The sequence below is a fragment of the Phyllostomus discolor genome, chromosome X (genome assembly GCF_004126475.2).
Source record: "Phyllostomus discolor isolate MPI-MPIP mPhyDis1 chromosome X, mPhyDis1.pri.v3, whole genome shotgun sequence".
Classification (NCBI taxonomy): domain Eukaryota; kingdom Metazoa; phylum Chordata; class Mammalia; order Chiroptera; family Phyllostomidae; genus Phyllostomus; species Phyllostomus discolor.
In genome coordinates, this window is record NC_050198.1 from 38,196,549 (window position 1) to 38,201,453 (window position 4,905).

A 4,905-nucleotide genomic window follows, 5' to 3' on the forward strand; every position below is an offset into this window, starting at 1 on the left:
AATGAACAAACATATACTCGAGGAAGAATTTTTTGACATTCAGGGTAATATATCCTGAGGGGAAAACATCAAAAAGAAAATGCACAAAACTGTTCATGGTGGTTGGTGTAGAGACTCAGGTTATGAGAAACTATTACTCTCTAACAACACACCATTGTATAAAGCATGAAAGATTTTATAACAAGCATATATTACAGTTGAAAAAGTTGAACATATTTAAGCATCCAGAAGTGTAAATACATTCTGAACCCAGTTGTGTTCCCCTGCTTAAATATGGAAGGTACACACATATAGGGTTCTAAAAGAAACCCGGAGGAAACCACCAAAATGTCCCCAGCAGTTCCCTCTGGGTGGTAAAAGTGTGGAGTGTGCCCTGACTGGTGTCGCTCAGCTGATTGGCCGTCGTCCCACAGCGTGGAAGATCGCCGGTTCCATTCCCAGTCAAAGCACATGCCTGGGTTATGGGTTCGGTCCCCTGTTGGGGCTCATGGGAGAGGCAACCAGTCTACGTTTCTCTCTCACGTGAATGTTTCCTTCCCGCTCTTTCCTCCTCCCTCCCGAACTCTCTACAAATAAATAAATAAATAAATAATGAAATCTTTTGGAAAAAGAATGTGGACCGTATTTTATTCATCATTTTATAAGTTTCTGTAACTGCACAACTGATCCAATGAATATGTTTTACGTCCACTAATGGGAAACACCATTTTAGCATAGAAAATATGCAACGGAGACACGTGATCTCTGCTGGTATGGGGGGAAACGTGGCACACAAAGTAGGGCTCAGCAAATGAACCATCCACATGAAATTCCAAGCTCCTGTGTGACTGCACTCACCCTCAAGTACCCGGTCCGTCCCAGCCTCACCGTGGAGAACACGTGTGGCCTTGATTTGACGTGACAAGTGCCTAGCAGGCACTTTCTTTCCCAAGGACCTTAAATAAAGCCCCCTTCGCCTCCTCGTTTTGCATGCTGTAGATGATGGGGTTGAGCATGGGCGTGAGGACCACGTACAGCACAGAGAGCAGCCGGTCTCGCGAGCCCGAGTGTGCAGAGCTGGGAAGGATGTAGCAGAGCCCTGAAGTGACATAGAAAATACAGACCCCAGTGATGTGAGCGCCACAGGTGGAAAAGGCTTTCCTTCGGCCCTCAGCACAGTGGACCCTGAGAACAGCGGCCACAACGTGCATCTAGGAGATGACAACCAGGGCGCAGGGGGCAAGAGCCACCAGAAAACTAAAGAAGACCAGGGCGAGTTCATTTGCCTGCGTGCTGGAGCAAGAGAGTTTGAGCAGTGGAGGGAGGTCACAGAAGAAGTGAGTGATGAGGCGAGGTCCGCAGAATTTGAGCAGAGCTGCAAGGGTGGTGTGGGTGAGTGCACTGGCCAAGGCAAGAAGGCAGGAGATTGAAGCTAGTCCTGCCCGGGTTCTTGAGACTATCTGGGCAAGACAAGCACGATAGGGCATGGTCCCCACTGGTGCCAGCAGATGCACCAGCACCTGAGGCACCGTGTTGGAGACATAGGCAGCGTCCAGCAGTGACAGGTTGGCTAAGAAGAAGTACACGGGAGTGTGGAGCCGGGAGTCCATTACAATGAGGCTGACGATGCCCAGGTTCCCAACCACAGCCACTATGTAGACCAGCAGGAAGACGGCAAAGAGCAAGGGCCTCAACTCCTCTGTGTCAGTCCACCCTTCCAGAAGAAACTGGGACACTAGGGTCCCATTTTCCAGCCACATGGAACCACGCACAGAAACCTGCACCTGTAGAGTCCCACAGAGACTCAGATGAGGGAGTAAGTTCGGAGTTCAATTGACAAAGGGAGTGGGGGTGAGGGAAGGTCCAGAGACAAAGAAGACAGGTTTCAAGCTGACGGGATGAAGGCTCAGGATTGGAGGAAGGAGGTCAAGCTGAAGAGCCCAGTGGGAAGGTAGAGGCCAGCACAATGGAAAGGGTAGGCCCCTCAGCCCCCACACCAAGAGGAGGTGCACACGCCTTGACGTCACAGTGCACGCACCTCCTGTCAGGGTATCAGAGTCAACCCCTCGGAATCCTCTCCCTGAATAAATGACCCTGGACCTTGTAACTTTCCGAAAGGGCCCCGTTATTTCACCATCGCCAGTCCAGCAGAAGCCCAATTCAGGATCAGTGATAAGACATCAGTCAGGTCCCTCTTTCTGCTCTTCTGAACCTTTCAGTGCCTTCCACATCACTCAAAGTCAAAGCCAAAGTCCTCCCCAGGGCCCACCAGGCCCTCTCCTCTCCTCTCCTCTCCTCTCCTCTCCTCTCCTCTCCTCTCCTCTCCTCTCCTCTCCTCTCCTCTCCTGTCGTCTCTGATCATCAGGCAAGAAAGAAGTCTGTCAGCTCCTTGCCCCATATTGCATCTTCAGACCTATTTGCCGAAGTGAACATCCTTGCCTGTTACCGCCCTCCTCACCAAGGCTAATTTCTATAGCTGCCTCCTCATCTCGATCCCTGGAAATTCTTTTACATGGGAAACTACTAGATGCCACTGAATTGTTTGCTTTAAAATGGCTACTTTCATGTTATGCCAATTTTACCTCAACAAATAAGGAAGCAAAGTAAAGGTTTTTTTTCGGGCATATAAAAGCAGAGATCATTTGTTATCAGCCCAACGCCTGCACTGTAAGAAATATTAAGGACAGTTCTCTATAAGGAAGGATGACACGAAAACATTTCAGGTCCGATCCTTTGTCAGGGTGTGTGTGGGAGGCAACTGATCGATGTTTCTCTCTCATATCAGTGCCCCTGTCTCTCCCCCCCTTTCTACAAATCAGTGAATGTATTGTCCGATGACGATGAAAACAGTTGACACGGCATGTCCACACAAAGACTTGAACATAAATTTTCCTATCCACTTTATGAATCATAACCCCAATTTGGAGACAACCCATGCTGTGGTTAGACAAATCATGGTACGCCTGTCCAGCAGAATACCACTCAGCAATAAGGAGGGATGAACTACTGAAATACCCAACTACTTGGATGGGTCTCAAAATAATTACGCTAAGTAAAACAAGAGTACCTACTGTGTAATTCTGTTCAAATGAAATTCTAGAAAGGGCGAATCTAACCGACATTTGTTGCCTGGGGGCAGGATGTAGAGGAGGGGATTGGCTGTGAAGAGGCACATGGAGAATTGTGAGAGTGATGAAAATGTCCTCTACCTCGACTTCGTTTGTACACAGCTTTGTCATTCTCAGGAAACTGTGCAGTTAATATGCGTGCACTTTTCCGTGGGTACCTTTCGCCTCAACTAACTTGTGCAAGAACCAAACACAGAAAGGATGACCAGAGAAAATGAATGGCAGGGTGGTTGCTTTAAATCAAACCGTACCTACTATATTAAATGTAAATTTGCCAAATACTTCCATTTAGAAACAGACATTATTGGAAGGAGTTTTTTAAAGAACCGCACTACTGGCTGTTGACATGAGCCACAGTTACAGTACAAAGACACCAATAAGTTGGACGTATGTAGGAGGATGGACAACGGCATAAAAAGGAAATAGTACACAAGGAAGGCTGATGTAGTTATATCAATATTAGACAAATCAGTCTTCAAGGAGAGCTGTACTACCAAGATAAAGGGATCAGTTTCAGAACAGTAAAAGTAGGGACTGATGCATCGGGAAGATACAACAATCATAAATATGTTAATGCCTATTAACATAACTGCAAAATACGCGAAGCACACGCCCACAGACCTCATAGTTGAAAGGGGCAGGGCGAAAATCACAGTTGGAGATTTTTAACATCCTCCCTCAGTGAGTGACAGGAGGAGACAACACTTATACTGTTGGGTATGATGTTAACTGTGGGGTTTGTCATATAGGCTAGCCTTTATTAAAATGAAGTATGTTCCCTCTATGCTCACTCTGTTGAGGGTTTTTATCATGAAGGGATGTTGTTGTTGTTCAAATGCTTTTTCTGCATCTATAGAGATAATCATACAATTTTTAACTCTTTCATTCTGTTAATGTTGTGTGTCACAGAGATTTGCATATGTTGAAACATCCTTGTTCTCTGGGTGTAGGTCCCTGTCCCCACACAAACATCAGAGGTTAAAGCTGCCTGTACACTAAAATGTGTCAGAGAATGCCTTGGCTGGTGTGGCTCAGTGGACTGAGTGCTGGTTTATGAACCGTCCTGGCCCAGCCCCCATTTGGGGCGTGTGAAAGGCATCTGATCATCAACAGTTCTCTCACACATGTTTCTCTCCCCCTCTTTCTCCCTCCCTTCCCCTCTATCTAAAAATAAATATATAAAATGTTTTTTAAAAAGTGGCAGAGAGTAGGACGGAATGTCAGTTTGAACCCCAGGCTGATACTCTGGTGACTTTGCTCAACGAAATTCTTCCTCAAGCTACAAGCTCTTCTGGTTACTGATCTTTCTGTGGCTTCCATACCTTCCTCGCAAAAAAGACAGGTTTGCCTTTATTTTTCCAGTTTCTTCAGAGAGACCTTTTTATGGACATATAGACGTGTACAAATCAAAAACACATAGTCGCAGACTCTACACAGCTAGGTCTCTCTCTGCAAACAGTGCAGATTCTCCCTCAGGGCCATGCTTTGTTCCTCCCTCTGTCTCTATCTCAGGTACTCACCTCTCCAGGTTCTTGCACTGGGGTGTCGTTCATTCCCCCTTTTGGCTACAGTGGTGCTTTGTAAGCACCCCGTTCCATATTAAATAGCGGCTTTCAAGGGAAAGCAGGAGAATGAGGATTTGCCTCATCTCTTCTCCCCACCTCAGGGAGACTACCTCCTCTTTTTTTTCCTCTCAGAGACGTTTGTAATTACTTTAGGGAAGAAAGCAACAGTATCATAATATGAAGAAATACTTTGGGGGAGGATGATGCAAGAGAGAGTCCAACAAAGGAGGAGG

General features: G+C 46.5%; 1 pseudogene; it reads right to left on the minus strand.

The window, feature by feature from the left end:
• Positions 1 to 908: 908 nt before the first annotated feature.
• LOC114505723 lies at positions 909 to 1,749 on the minus strand (annotated as a pseudogene).
• Positions 1,750 to 4,905: the final 3,156 nt, after the last annotated feature.